Genomic DNA, 16,989 nt, shown 5'->3' with positions numbered 1-16,989 from the left:
GGAGATTGCCGAGCCTTTGGCATTGATCTTTAACTCGTCATTGTCTACAGGAATAGTGCCAGATGATTGGAGGATAGCAAATGTGGTTCCCCAGTTCAAGAAGGGGAGTAGAGACAACCCTGGTAATTATAGACCAGTGAGCCTTACCTCAGTTGTTGGTAAAGTGTTGGAAAAGGTTATAAGGGATAGCATTTATAATCATCTGGAAAAGAATAAATTGATTAGGGATAGTCAGCACGGTTTTGTGAAGGGAAGATCATGCCTCACAAACCTTTTTGAGTTCTTTGAGAAGGTGACTAAACAGATAGATGAGAGTAAACTGGTTGATGTGGTGTATATGGATTTCAGCAAAGCGTTCGATAAGGTTCCCCACAATAGACTATTGTACGAAATGCAGAGGAATGGAATTGTGGGAGATATAGCAGTTTGGATCGGAAATTGGCTGGCTGAAAGAAGACAGAGGGTGGTAGTTGATGGGAAATGCTCATCCTGGAGAGCAGTTACTAGTGGTGTACCGCAAGGGTCGGTGTTGGGTCCACTGCTGTTTGTCATTTTTATAAATGACCTGGATGAGGGCATAGAAGGATGGGTTAGTAAATTTGCAGACGACACTAAGGTCGGTGGAGTTGTGGATAGTGACGAAGGATGCTGTAGGTTGCAGAGAGACATAGATAAGCTGCAGAGCTGGGCTGAGAGGTGGCAAATGGAGTTTAATGCAGATAAGTGTGAGGTGATGCACTTTGGTAGGAGTAACCAGAAGGCAAAGTACTGGGCTAATGGTAAGATTCTTAGTAGTGTAGATGAGCAGAGAGATCTCGGTGTCCATGTACACAGATCCTTGAAAGTTGCCACCCAGGTTGACAGGGCTGTTAAGAAGGCGTACCGTGTTTTAGCTTTTATTAATAGAGGGATCGAGTTCTGGAACCAAGAGGTTATGGTGAAGCTGTACAAAACTCTAGTGCGGCCGCACTTGGAGTATTGCGTACAGTTCTGGTCACTGCATTATAAGAAGGATGTGGAAGCTTTGGAAAGGGTGCAGAGGAGATTTACTAGGATGTTGCCTGGTATGGAGGGAAGGTCTTACAAGGAAAGGCTGAGGGGCTTGAGGCTGTTTTCATTAGAGAGAAGAAGGTTGAGAGGTGGCTTAATTGAAACATATAAAATAATCAGAGGGTTAGATAGGGTGGATAGGGAGAGTCTTTTTCCTCGGATGCTGATGGCGAGCACAAGGGGGCATAGCTTTAAATTGAGGGGTGAAAGATATAGGACAGATGTCAGAGGTAGTTTCTTTACTCAGAGTAGTAAGGGAATGGAACGCTTTGCCTGCAACAGTAGGAGACTCGCCAACTTTAGGTACATTTAAGTCGTCATTGGACAAGCATATGGATGTATATGGAATAGTGTAGGTTAGATGGGCTTGAGATCGGTATGACAGGTCGGCACAACATTGAGGGCCGAAGGGCCTGTACTGTGCTGTAATGTTCTATGTTCTATAACTGTGACAAACACTACATTGGACAAACAGGCAGAAAGCTAGCCACCAGGATACATGAACACCAACTAGCCACAAAAAGACATGACCCACTATCACTAGTATCCTTACATACAGATGAGGAAGGACACCACTTTGATTGGACAACACATCCATCCTAGGACAAGCCAAACAGAGTCATGCACGAGAATTCCTAGAAGGATGGCATTCCAACCGGAACTCCCATCAACAAACACACTGATCTGGAACCCATCTACCACCCTCTGAGAAAAAAAACAGGAAATGGCATCACCAACACAGGAAATGACATCACCGACTCAAGGAAACCTAAACAAATAAATAGAAAGCGGGACGTAACACCAGTGCTTCACCGGAGGCTCACTGATGTTACCTAGAATGGTGACGAAACGTCTGAAAACAGACCTTCCAGCTCAGCAAGCAAACTCACATCCAGAACCTAAACCTGAGCTACAAATCTTCTCAAAACTCGCTAGATGGGATTACATGTGAGATAACAAGGTGTAGGGCTGGATGAACACAGATGACCAAGCAGCATCAGAGGAGTAGAAAAGCTAACATTTCATGCCTAGACCCTGCTACAGAAATGGGGGAGGCGAAGGGGCTTCTGAAATAAATAGGGAAACGGGGGAGGCAGATAGAAGATGGATAGAGGAGGAGATAGATTTGACCTGTCTGTCCCCTCTCCACCTATCTTCTCCTTTAGCCACTGCCCAAATATATCAGTTCGCTCACGTTCTGAGAGCGCAATTCAACCGCTCTCACTCAGCTCCGCTGCCGAAATGAAGAACTTAGCTTCTCTGCATCCTTGCTCTCAACGCTCCCGCTGCTGCTCCAAAAAAAAATGAAGGCCGCTGACTGCATGAGGTTAAGTTTTTAAAACTGGGAAACTTACCTTCCCAGTAACCACCCTGTCCTTGCTTTCACTGCTCCTGTTGCTGCTGCTTTCTATTTTAAGGTTGATTCTAGTAAATGCCACCCAGTTCTTTAGGTTACTTGGACAGTTCACACATTATTTTAAGCTTCGAATCCAACAGCTGGCTCATTCTCAATTTCACCAACAGCCCTTCGGTCTGATCTCTTTCTGCTGAAAAGAATTAATTTTTGAGAACACCCCCAGCCCGCTCATATGTTGAAATTCAATCTCTCAGTTTCACCTGGGGCAATCTAAGTAAAAACTGAAGTTTAAACTAATTTCATCATGCTTGGTTATATCCAAGTCTGGGACAGGGTTTTGATATACAAGGGAGTTACAAGTTATGGGGGTGTATAGACAGAAATAGTATTGGGGACATTTCCAGATTGGACATTATTTTATTGAATGATGGGGCTGACTAACCTACAGCTGCTCCAATCTCTTGAAGAATTCTGAAGAATGGTAACTGCACCTGAAACATTAACTCTGCTCTCTCTCCACAGATGCTGCCTGTTGAGTTTCTCCAGAAATATCTGTTTTTGTTTCAGATTTCAAGCTTCCTGTTCTTTGTTTTATCTTATTTGCTTAAGTTTGCCCTAAGATTACTGGCAATCATATTGATAGTTGCTGTGGAGTGTCCAAATCGTCCCATCCCACACCCCACTTCTTTTGACCTGCTGTTGTCACTTCGGAACCCATCTCCACACTGGTTCTGAAGAAGAGTTGTATTGAACTTGAAATATTAACACTGTTTCAGTCTCCACAGATACTACCAAATTTGTAGAGTTCGTTCCAACTCGACACCAGTTCTGGGCTCATCCTGTGAAACTTGTGACCACAGTCAGTTACCTACAGGATGCTGGTTCAGAAGCTGAAAATCCCGCCAGTTCCTGATTTCAGTCTCCATAAGGAAAACTCAGCTATTGATCAAGTTTTAATTTTATTTCGTGCTTTTTTTTCCCTGGGAAATAAATATTGAACACGTGCATTCCGGGAAGCACAAATAAACAGATTTGGCATGTTTATAATAACATGTTAATTATAAAATACTTATTTACAGTTTTCTATGATACTAAAAATATATCTTGGAGATCATTATATACAGTCCATTAGCATGCCTTTGGTTTACTTATGGAATCTGGACTTGAGTACAGTCCAAATTCTTATGCCAAAAGGCATTAACTGTGTGAGTGTGCAAAATACTTTAGAGTAGCATCAACCAACTTCTCACCATGGGTCTATTGCACAAAGCTGCCTTCAGTTTGATCCAAAGGATTAAAATTTAATGCTTTGACCTCCTCGGGATTGCGCACAGTTTGTAAGAAGCCAACACACTAACGAGGCTTTTTTAACTGAGCCATGGAACTTGTACCTAACCTCAGTTTCCTGGCCAATGGGCCAGCTGAAGTCCTGTAGCATTCTGTTTTAGCTGCTCTATTTCAAAGGATCCATCGAAGGTTAGCAGATGTCAGCAGCTTATGTGGTGCCTCATTCTTTGATTCAGTGCTGCAAGAGCTGATTGGAAAGGTGTGGAAACATTCTGCATTGAAGTGCCTTTCTGCCCTCACCGTGTTCCCTAACTGTCAGAGCAATGTACCTATGAGTGATGTCTGATAAAGACGCACCTTTTAACCTCTTCCAACCAGCCATCCCTTGTTCTCTTGTGCCATGACACACATCCCTCATAGTCACCCTCGTCGAGTGTTACCCTTCTATACTCAGAATATTGCACTCCTACGTCTGTACTTTGCTGTCATGTCTGTAAGGATGAGGAAAACTCCAGGTCGAGTGTAAGAACCAGACTTAACTACCCTGACAGCCATGATGTGGAGCTGCCAATGTTGGACTGGGATGGACAAGGTCTCACAACACCAGGTTATAGTCCAATAGGTTTATTGTGAAATCATAAGGGCCTCATCTGATGAAGGATCAGCAGTCCAAAAGATTGTGATTTCATAATAAACCTGTGGGATTATAACCTGGTGTCATGTGACTTCTGACCTTGCCAGCCTGACAGCAGCAGAAGAGTTAAGCCAGTTGTTTGCGTACGTGATTGTTGGCCAAGGATAGACATGATGCTGTCCCATAGAGATACAATTGAAAATCACAACCGCATTGTATTCAGGATTCAATACAGCATGCTGTCACCATCTAATTAAATAGGTTGACCGTTAGTTCATGAGTTAGAGGCCCCTTCACCTTTTCCATCCAAATTGATATCTTTTATCTCCAAATGTTGCAAAAGTTTCTGCCAACTTTCACAGGTCATGCACTTGGTTTGATTGAGTTTGTCTCACAATTGCCACATTCTCTCAAGACTTTGTGGTGTTCTATTCATCCAACCGTGGAAAGAGCAACTAGCAGGCTGGCACGTTGGGCATGACGTAGTCAACACCAATTAACCTTGACCATACACACTCAAACTGCCACATAAAATAGAATTGAGGAAAGCCTCACCATGGTTGTTCAGAATCTCACTAAAATGTGGAAAAATGCTCTTCAGCTACTTGTAAGCAGGGAAATTCAGGAAGGCCGTGATAGAGAAGGTGGAAAAGTGTTAGGCAATGACTATCTCCCCTTGACATTTAATTGCATTGCTATCACTGAATCCCCTATGATCAATATCCTGGGCATTACCATTGACAAGAACCTGAAATGGACAGTTGTATTTAGCACTGGTTAGCCCTGCCGCCTCAAGGCTCCGAGGACCTGTTCTCAATTCTACCCTTGGGTAATTGTGTGGAGTTTGCACACCCCATGTTTGCATGGATTTTCTCTGGGTGCTCCAGTTTCCTCCCACAGCCCAAGCATATACAAGTCAGGTGAATTGGCTTGGGAAGTGAAGGGTTTCAAGGATAGGGTGGAGGTGTCAGTCTGGGTGGGATGCTGTTCAGAGGGTTGGTGTGGACTCAATGGGCTAAATGGCCTGCTTCCATACCGTAGGGATTCTATGAATCTGTGGTACAAATATTGTGGCCACCTTGTGGCTGAGGACTCGCATCCCTGGAACCGTTCTTTTCAGCATCCTCGTTATTGTTATCACATCCATCCCATGAGCAGGTCAGTAGCTGGGAATTGTGTGTAAACTAACTTGCCTCCTAACTCCTCAGAGCCTGTTCACCATATATTCGGCCAGTTTTCTTTTACTTCAATTGTTTAACCAGCTCCTTTTCAAATGATTGAAACTGCCTCCGCCACAGGCAGTGCATTCTATACCCTAACCACCAACAAGTTATTCTTTATCCCACGATTGCTTCTTTTGCTAACCAATTTAAATCCATGCACTCTGGGTCTTGAGCCTTAAAGTAATTCAGAAAGTTTATCTATTCTGCCAAGGCTTCTCTTAGCATTCTCTTCCGCAAGGAGAACATTCTCAGTTTTGCCAACCTATCTTTGTGGTTGAAGACTGTCATCCCTGGAACCATTCTTTTCTGTGTATTTGTTATTGTTTTCACATCCTTCCCAAAGGCACGGTGCCCAGAATTGTTCATAATGAGCTGAAGTTCCCTAAAATTTGGCTAAGTGTCAATTTTTGGGGCAGTTTCACAGAAGGTATTACTTACTGAGTTCCAGCAAGTTTTCTTATGCAACTTTACATTGTTAACACATGTACTATGCGCCACAGCTTCTCTCTCATGTTATCCTTCGCTCACTAGTGGCACAAGTGCTTGCCATTGCTGAGACATCACAAGATTCTGACCATGAGCGCCACAGCTGAAGCCTAGCTGTGCACCACTTCAAACGCTGCAAAACTCTAATTGGACTTCACGGTTTTAATGTATTAAGAACTGTCCCTGTGATGACCAGTAGAGGAAAATTCTGCATTACTTTGTTGACAGGGACCCAGAGGTCCTCGTGGATGTTCAGGTGAATAGGTAAGCTGCCCTGTTCCTTCAAGACCATGGAAGGACACCATAACACCAGATACTGTAAATCAGTTCTGACGTTGCCACCCAGGTCAGTGTGGTGCCCACAGTCCAAAGAAGCTCCCAGCAGTGCAGAAAGGTAGTTAGTGAAGCTTCGTGCTCCACATTGTCTCACTACTGTGTCACACTCTCACTAACTCTGTCATTGCTCACCTCCCGTTAAGGTTCATTGTCCACCACACTCACTATTGCATCTTCCCTCAATTACCCTTGACTACTCTGTTCCCTCTGACTACTTACTTTTCCTGGCCTCTGTACGTCCCACTCAGTCACTCGGCACTGCACCACCTTTCCTCCACCTGTACCAACACTGACAGTTGCACCAACAACAGTTTCATTCCAAGAGAAAATTCTGCATAATAGGACAGGGAGGGGCAAGGAGGGTGGTGGAGTTGCTGGCATTTATCTCCTTAGTCCTCAGGAGGAATGAATCTTTGCTTTATTGGGAAAGAACCATGACCACGTAATATGAAGAATGTGTAATGATTAATGCCTTGGTCAAAATTGCTTGTGGCCAGGATTTTTATTCTACATGGTTGGTCATTGCAGGTTCGTATGCAGAGTCTGGTGATTGCAGATGTTTTTAATTTGTGCCGCATAAAAAAACTATTTAAAGCAATTATCCCTGAACAACTCATTTCCCCCAGACAAAAAAGAAAGCACTTATCCCATTGACTCCAGTTGTGGTGGCATTTGTTTTCCATTTGCATTGTACATTTTCTATTTGGACGAAGACGTAAAGTAGCACATCACAGAATGAATTGCAGACTTGGTTTTGTCAATCTAGGTCACACCACCCACTCACTGTCACCCCCAAAATAAAAGGAAATCTTCAAATTCACCCCCCCCCCCCGTCTTGCACTCTGTCAATCCCATCAAGTTGAGGTTCCCTATGTTCCCACCCAACCCTTTAATTAACTCTTTGCTCCACCTTACTCTCTGAGCCATGGACCTACAAACCTTGTTATGCATTGTTTCTCTCTTTCTCCACCCCCATCCACTGCCCTGTTGACCTTCCCGTTGAAACCATTGTGTGGTAGTAATTGCCAGTACCCCATGTCCACCCATTCTTGTATGTTGATTTGCCCCTTTTCACAATCATTTCCCCACTGCATTTCAGCATGCTGTTCTCCAATCCCCATAATTGACTTCCCCAACTTTCTTACTAAGAAGGGTCCAAACCTGAAACATCAACTTTCCTGCTCCTCTCATGCTGCCTGGCCTACTGTGTTCTTCCAACTCCACACTGTATTGCCCTTTAAGAACCCTATATGTCTCAATTAGATTGTCTCTCATTCTTGTAAACTACAATGAGTAGAGTTTCAACCTGTTTAGCATTTACTCCATGGCAGAGATCATCCTGGTGAACCGTCTCTGAACTGTTCCAATGAAAGGATACCTTTCTTTAAATAAAGGGACCAAAGCTGCTCCTAGTAGTCGAGATGTGGTCTCACCAGTACCTTGTGGAGTTGCAGGAAGATTTTCTTATTCTCCAACCCCCTTGAAATAAGGCCTAACATTCCATTAGCCTTCATGAACACCTGCTGCACTTGTGTGCTAGCTTTCTGTATTTCATGTATAAATAGCCCCAAATCCCTTTGTATTGCAGTTTCTGCACTTTTTTCCTTTTTTAAATAATACTCTGTTCTTTTGTTTTCCCTTCCAATATGAACAGCTTCACACTTCCTGACATTATATTGCATTTGTCAACTTTTTGACAACTTACTTAACTTATCAATATTTTTCCAAGAACTTTTAGCATCCTTCTCGCAACGTCTTTCCACCTATTTTTGTGTTGTCTGCAAATTTGACTATGGTACATTTGCTTCCTTCCTCCATGCCATTACTATATATTGTAAACATTGACAGTCCCAGCTCTGAACCCTGTGAAGTACCACTCACTGTTTTCTGTCCATTAACCAATTCTGTTCATACCAATATATTCCTGTGCCAATGCATTACTTCCAACACCATTGATTCTTAGCATATGACAACCTGTTGTGAGGTATCTTGTCAAACAACTTGTGGAAGTCCAACTACAACACAGTTGCTGGTTCCTCTCACATTGAGGCTTCCTCAAGAATTCTTAATAAATTAGCCAGTATCCTTTTCATGAACCCAAGCTGAAATAGATTGATTTTCCTGTGTTCTGCGATTACTTCCTCAACTTTTTTTTCAATGCAGTCATGGGATGTGCACATCACTGACTGGCCAGCATTTGCTGCCCATCCCTAGTTGCCCTTGAGATGACAGTAATGAGCTGTCTTCTTAAATCATTGTAGTCCACATGCTGTAGAATCCCAGGATTGTGGCCCAGCAATGGTGGAGGAATAGTGACACATTTTCAAGTCAGGATGTTGAGTGGTTTGGAGCACATATTGCAGGTAGTGTAATCCTATGTATCTACTGCCTTAGCCTTTCTAGGTAGAAGTGGTTGTGGGTTTAGAAGGTGCTGTCTGAGGAATTTCTGCACTGCATCATGCTGCTACTAAGCACTGGTGGTAGACAGTGTGGATAGTTGTTGATGTGGTGCCAGTCAAGTGGGTTGCTTTGTCCTGGATGGTGTAAAGCTTCTTTAGTGTTGTTGGGGCTGCACTCATCCAGGTAAATGGGGAGAATTGCATCACATTCCTGACGAATGCTTTGTAAATGGCAGACAGGTTTTGGGAGTCAGGAGTGTGTTATTTGCTATGGCATCCCTAGCCTCTGACCTGCACTTGTTGTCATTGTGTTTCTGTGATGAGTCCAGTTGAGTTTCTGTCAATGATAATCTCCAGGAAGTTGATAGTGGGGGATTCAATGATGGTAAACCCATTGGATATCAGGGTCAATGATTAGATTGTCTCTTATTGGAGATGGTCATTGCCTGGCTTTTTTGCGACATGAATGTAATTTGTTGCTTGTTATCCCAGCCCTAGATATCATCCAGACCTTGTTGCAGTTGAATATGGACTGCTTCAGTATCTAAGGCGTCTTGAATGGTGCTGCAGATTGTGCAATCTTTAGCAAACATCCCCACATCCAACCTTTCGATGGAGGGAAGGTCGTTGATCAAGTTACTGAAAATGGTTGAGCCTCAGACACTACCCTGTGGAGCTCCTGCAAACATGTCCTGGAGCTGAGGTGATCGACCTACAACAAATACAACCATCTTCAAGCCCACCGGCTCCCACAGCTACCTAGAATACACCACCTCCCACCCACCCTCCTGCAAAAATTCCATCCCCTATTCCCAATTCCTCCGCCTCCGCCGCATCTGCTCCCACGATGAGGCATTCCACTCCCGTACATCCCAGATGCCCAAGTTCTTCAAGGACCGCAACTCCCCCCCCGACAGTGGTCGAGAATGCCCTTGACCGCGTCTCCCGCATTTCCCGCAACACATCGCTCACACCCCGCCCCCGCCACAACCGCCAAAGAGGATCCCCCTCATTCTCACACACCACCCCACCAACCTTCGGATACAACACATCATCCTCCGACACTTCCGCCATCTACAATCCAACCCCACCACCCAAGACATTTTTCCATCCCCACCCCTGTCTGCTTTCCAGAGAGACCACTCTCTCCGTGACTCCCTTGTTCGCTCCACACTGCCCTCCAACCCCACCACCCCCGGCACCTTCCCCTGCAACCGCAGGAAATGCTACACTTGCCCCCACACCTCCTGCCTCACCCATATCCCAGGCCCCAAGATGACTTTCCACATTAAGCAGAGGTTCACCTGCACATCTGCCAATGTGGTATACTGCATCCACTGTACCTGGTGTGGCTACCTCAACATTGGGGAAAGCAAGCGGAGGCTTGGGGACCGCTTTGCAGAACACCTTCACTCGGTTCGCAATAAACAACTGCACCTCCCAGTCACAAACCATTTCCACTCCCCCTCCCATTCTTTAGATGACATGTCCATCATGGGCCTCCTGCAGTGCCACAATGATGCCACCCGAAGGTTGCAGGAACAGCAACTCATATTCCGCTTGGGAACCCTGCAGCCATATGGTATCAATGTGGACTTCACCAGCTTCAAAATCTCCCCTTCCCCCACCGCATCCCAAAACCAGCCTAGTTCGTCCCCTCCACCCACTGCATCCCAAAACCAGTCCAACCTGTCTCTGCCTCCCTAACCTGTTCTTCCTCTCACCCATCCCTTCCTCCCACCCCAAGCCGCACCTCCATCTCCTACCTACTAACCTCATCCCACCTCCTTGACCTGTCCGTCTTCCCTGGACTGACCTATCCCCTCCCTACCTCCCCACCTATACTCTCCTCTCCACCTATCTTCTTTTCTCTCCATCTTCGGTCAGCCTCCCCCTCTCTCCCTATTTATTCCAGAGCCCTCACCCCATCCCCCTCTCTGATGAAGGGTCTAGGCCCGAAACGTCAGCTTTTGTGCTCCTGAGATGCTGCTGGGCCTGCTGTGTTCATCCAGCCTCACATTTCATCATCTTCTAATGTGCTATGTGTAACTCCAATCATCCAGAGAGTTTGCTCCCTGATTCCCACCGATCTCAGTTTTGCTAGGACCCTTGATGCCACATTTGGTCAAATGCAGCCTTGATGTCAAGGGCTGTCTCTCTCACCTCACTCTGGAATTCAGCTGTTTGCTCTCTGTTTGAACCAATGCTGTAATGAGGTCTGAAGCTGAGCAACCCTAGTGGAATGCAAACTGGCTGTCTCAGCAGGTTATTGCTGAGTAGGTGCTGCTTGATAGCACCATTGATGACACCTTCCATCACTTTACTGCTGATCGAAAGTAGACTGATGGAGTGGTAATTTGCTAGGTTGGATTTGTCCTGCTTTTTGTGCCATTGGCATACCTGTGCAATTTTCCACATTGTTGGGTAGACGTCAGTGTTGTAACTGTACTGGAACAGTTAATAATAATTTTTCCAACAGGCTAATCAGCCTATAGTTACTCACACTTTGCCACCTTCCCATTTTGAATAGGGGTGTCACATTGGCAGTTTTCCAATCATCTAGATCTCTGGAATTCATAACTTCTGGGAAATTACAACCAATGGATCCACTATTTCTGTACCTGTTTCTTTTAGGATTTTGGATGTAAGCCATCAGAGCTGGGGTCATATCTGCATTAGCCCTGTTAGCTTGTGTCATACTATTTCTCAGATGATGGTATTTAGTTCTCCCCATGGATTCTTTAGCATTAATGAGATGTTCAAAATATATTCCACCATAAAAACTAATGTAAAATATCTGTTCAACTGCTCTGCCTTGTTCCTCATTGCCTTCTCCCTAGATTCATTTTCTAATGGGTCACTGTTTACTTTGCCCTCTCTCTTCCTTTTTATATATTTAAACAAGATCTTATTGTCAGTTTTTATATGCCTTACTACTTCACCCTTGTGGTTTTAATTCTCTATCTTTTGCTGGACTCCGAATTTATTTCAGATTCACAGCTATCTCTGACTTTTACCTCTTTAAATGCTTTTTCTTTCAACTTAACTGCTGAGAAGAGACTAGGGAGCATTCTGAGAGGAGTCAGCTCGAGGACGGGAGCACTGAAGAGCTGTTGTCAGAGAATGGTGCAAGAGCATCCAACAAAGGGTGCTGCTGAGAAGTGACAGAGGAGGATTCTGGCAGGATTTTGCTCAGTCACCAGTGACCAGCCAGGAGTGAATAGAAGGGAGGCAAGCTATAGAGGAGTGCCCATTTTGAGAACTTTCCTAACATTGATTTGGACTGCCATAATGTTATGGGCTTGGATGGAAAGAAATTTAAGTGTGTTCAGGGAGAATTTCTCATGCACTATGTAGATGAGTATAGGAGGTGTTGGAGTACACTGAAGAGAGATCCAGGCCAGTACGCTTGGGATGTGGATTCAAATTCTATCATTGCAGCTGGTGGAATTTAAGAAGACAATTAATAAATCTGGAATGTAAAGTTAGTTTCAGGACCACCATTACTGATATTATCATCAATTGTCAGAAAATTTTTCTGGTTCGCTAATATCCCTTAGACAAGGAAATCCACCATCCTTATTCGGTTTGGTCTACATGTGAATTCTGATCAACAGCGATGTGTGTGACCCCTAACTGCTTTCTGAAATTGCTGAGCAAGCTAATCAGTTCAAGGTAATGAGGGCTGTGCAATGATCACTGACCACTGACCACAGCAATTGACTGGCACGGAGAATGCAAATGACCATCTTTGTGCTATCTGAAGTCAGGAATAAAGCATATTGTTTGGTCAAATAGGGAGAACATTAAACCTCATCACAATTTAGCCAGCAGTGAAAAGTTTGATAATCACAGCAAAAATAACCATAAAAATAATTTTAATACCCCAGTCTAGTTAAGAAAAGACAAAATTTCCAGAATTCCCACTTAAAATTTATTGCAATTTGAATGATATTTTAAAAGCAAACCTTTGCCTTGTACAAAATAATTTAACTACCTATTGATTTATGATTCAGGAATCAAGATTCAGAATCCTATAGATTGGTGCAACATGAGTTGCTGTTACATCAATTTATTTAAAAAGTGCTAACTGTATTATAGGGAATAGAATTTTAGTCATGTATTTCATTGAATGCCATGTACAATTCTTCCCTGTCATATTTATATGTTTAATAACATCCCTCTTCTTTCAAGGCGATTTGTTGTTTAGTTACATATTTTATTCATTCATGGGATGTTGACGTGGTTAGTTGGGCCACCATTTATAACCTGTCCCGAGTGGCCCTTGAAAAGTGGTGATGAACAGCTGCAGTCCATGTCGAATGCCTTTTAAATGTTGTTAATGTACCTGCCTCAACCACTTACACTGGCAGCTTATTCCATATACATACGTATCAGAGATGAAGGGTCTAGGCCCGAAACGTCAGCTTTTGTGCTCCTGAGATGCTGCTTGGCCTGCTGTGTTCATCCAGCCTCACATTTTATTATCCATATACATACCATCATTTGTGTAAAAAATGTTGCCCCTCAGGTTCCCTTGTATTCTTTCCGCTCTTACCATAAACTGATGCCCTCTAGACTTCAATTACTCAATCCTGGGGAAAAAGGCTGAGTGCACTCACGCTATCCATGCTTCTCATGATTTTACACTTCAATAAGATCTCCCCCTTAGTCTCCCACGCTCTGAAGGAAAAATTCCTAGCTTGTCCCAACTTTCCCTATAACTCAGTCCCTTGAGTCCTGGCAAAATCATTGTAAATTTCTCTACACTCTTTCCAGTTTATTAACATCATTTCTATAGCAAAGTGACCAAAACTAAGAACAATTCTCCAAGTGTGGCCTCACCGTCACTACAATTGCATCATAACTTTGCAACTTCTACACTCAATACCCTAACTGCTCAAGGGCAGTGTGTCAAAAGCCTACTTCACTGCCCTGTCTATCTGTGACTCCACTTTCAGAGAACCATGCAGCTGAACTCCAAGGTCCCTCTTCCACTACACTCCTTAAGACCCTACCAGTCAGCATGAAACTCCTACCTGGTTTGACTTTTATTCAAGAGCAAAAGGATAAACTTTTATCAATTTTTTAAGTGTTCATACTTATCTATATTAAACTCAATTTGCTATTTCTCAGTCTAATTCCCAAGCTGATCATGATTCTGCTACAATTTCTGATAGCCCTCCTCACTGTCCACAATACCACCTATTTTAATGTCATCGACAAACTTACAAATCATGCCTTGTACATTGTCATCCAAATCATCAATAAGGTTAACAAACAGCACTGGGCCCAGCACTGACCCCTGAGGCGCACCACTAGTCACAGGCCTCCAGTCAGATAAGCATCCTTCCAGCATTACCCTCTGCTTCCTACAATCGAGCCAACTGTAAATCCAATTTGCCACATCTCCTTGGATTCAGTGTGATCTAATGTTCCAGGGCAGCTTACCACGTGGAACCTTATCAAAGGCCTTACTAAAATCCATATAGACTTCATCTACCTCCCTGCCCTCATCAACATTCACGGTCACTTCATCTAAGAACAAATTTGTGAGGTATGATCTCCCATGCACAAAGCCATGCTGACTACTCCTAATCAAACCCTGACTTTACAAATGCATATATATCTTATCCCCCAGAATCTTCTCCAGTAACTTACCTACCACAGATTTTAAGCTTACTGGTCTATACTCCTTAGGGTTTTTTTTTTGCAGTCCTTCTTGAATAAGGACACATCATTTATTCCACTCTAGTCTTCCGTGACTTCACCCGTGGCTAATGAGACTGCAAATATATCAGCCAGGGCCAATTTCTTCCCTAGCCATTTGCAGGGTTCTTGTACGTAAATATATGGTCAGGACTAGGAGATTTACCCAGTTGTATTTGGACACAGGCAGCTTCAGTATCTGAGAAGTTGAAAATGGAGCTAAACAGATTGCAATCATTTATGAACGTGCCCACTTTTCACCTTATGATGAAGGATAAGTCACTGAAGCAGCTGATGATGGTTAGGTCTTGGACACAGCCCCGAGGAACTCCTGACTAGGCCTGGTGCTGAGATGACTTACCCTCCAACAATCACAGCCATTTTTCTTTTTGTCAAGTATGACTCCAACCAGTAGAGAGTTGTCCCTGATTCCCATTGACTGTCATTTTGCAAGGGCTCCTTGAGGCTACGCTTGGTCAAATGTGACCTTGTTAGGGCAGTCACTCTCGCCTCATCTCTTGAATTCAGCTCTTTTGTTCGTGTTTGAACCAAGGGTATGATGAGGTCATGAGCTAAGTGGTCCTAATAGAACCTAAACGGGGCATCAGTAAGTAGCAGTCTATATCATTTTGTTGGCATTGTAAGCCAATGTCATTATAAAGACAGAGCATTGAAATTTCATGAATGCAAGTAGCACAAGCTGTGGAATTAGTGTGACAGATTGAACTTACAATGCTATGTGGTAATGTAACTACTGTTGCTCAGTCTGCATCACAAATCTGAAATCAGAAACTCAGCACAGTTATACAGACATCACAATGACCTCTTGAGCTCTCTCTGTTACCCTGTGATACAGAGTAGGTCCTGGTCGAAAAGCAATTTCAGCAGTGTTATAGAACATTACAGCGCAGTACAGGCCCTTCAGCCCTCAATGTTGCAGTGACCTGTGAAACCAAACTGAAGCCCATCTAAACTACACTATTCCATTATCATCCACATGTTAATTCTATGACCATTTAAATGCCCTTAAACTTGGTGAGTCTACTACTGTTGTTGGCATTGTAGTCCTCACCCTTACTACTCTCTGAGTAAAGAACCTACCTCTGACATCTGTCCTATATCGATCACCCTTCAATTTAAAGCTATGTCCCCTCGTGCTAGCTACCTCCATCTGAGAAAAAAGGCTCTCACTGTCCACCTTAACTAATCCTCTGATCATCTTGTATGTCTCTATTAGGTCACCTCTTAACCACCTTCTCTCTAACAAAAACAGCCTCAAGTCCCTTCCCTCCATACCAGGCAACATCCTGGTAAATCTCCTCTGCACCCTTTCCAACGCTTCCACATACTTCCTACAATGTGGCGACCAGAGCTGTACGCAATACTCCAAGTGCAGCTGCACCAGAGTTTTGTACAGCTGCAACATGACTTCATGGCTCCAAAACTCAATCCCTCTACCAATAAAACCTAACACACCGTACACCTTCTTAACAACCCTATCAACCTGGGTGGCAACTTTCAGGGATCCATGTACATGGACACAGAGATCTCTCTGCTCATCCACACTACCAAGAATCTTACCATTAGCCTAGTACTCTCTATTCCTGTTACTCCTTCCAAAGTGAATCACCTCACACTTTTCCGCATTAAACCCCATTTGCCACCTCTCAGCCCATCTCTGCAGCTTATTTATGTCCCTCTGTAACCTGAAACATGCTTCTGCACTATCCACAACTCCACCGACTTTAGTGTCATGTTCAAATTTACTAACCCATCCTTCTACGCCCTCATCCAAGTCATTTATAAAAATGACAAACAGCAGTGGTCCCAAAACAGATCCTTGTGGTACATCACTAGTAACTGAACTCCAGGATGAACAATCCCATCAACCATCACCCTCTGTCTTCTTCCAACTAGCCAATTTTTGATCCAAACTGCTAAATTACCCTCAATATTATGACTCCATATTTTATGCAATAGCCTATCATGGGGAACCTTATCAAACGCTTTACTGAAATCCTTATACACCACATCTACTGCTTTACCCTCATCCAACTGTTTAGTCACCTTCTCAAAGAACTCTAAGGTTTGTGAGGCACAACCTACCCTTCACAAAACCATGTTGACTATCCCTAATCAAATTATTCCTTTCTAGATGATTATAAATCCTATCTCTTATAATCCTTTCCAACATTTTACCCACAACCGAAGTAAGGCTCACTGATTTGTAATTACCAGGATTGTCCCTCGTCCCCTTCTTGAACAAGGGGACAAATCCAATGCCAACCCATGCAGCAAAAGCTGCTGGACTAAATATGATGTGGTACTTCCCTGCCACAAACAATATAGTAGTAGACATGGAATAAAGCACTGAAATGACTATTAGTCATAAATCAACAAACCCAAGATTGGGTGGGCCGTCTGACACACCCCCTTGCCTACTGTAAAATGTAAGACAGGTCAGGGATAAGTCTGACCGTACTGTGTTTTAAAAGCTTTCTGCAACCC

Source organism: Stegostoma tigrinum, chromosome 9 (assembly GCF_030684315.1).
Source record: "Stegostoma tigrinum isolate sSteTig4 chromosome 9, sSteTig4.hap1, whole genome shotgun sequence".
Taxonomy (NCBI): domain Eukaryota; kingdom Metazoa; phylum Chordata; class Chondrichthyes; order Orectolobiformes; family Stegostomatidae; genus Stegostoma; species Stegostoma tigrinum.
The sequence above is the reverse complement of the archived record's forward strand: the minus strand, read 5'-3'. Positions refer to the sequence as shown.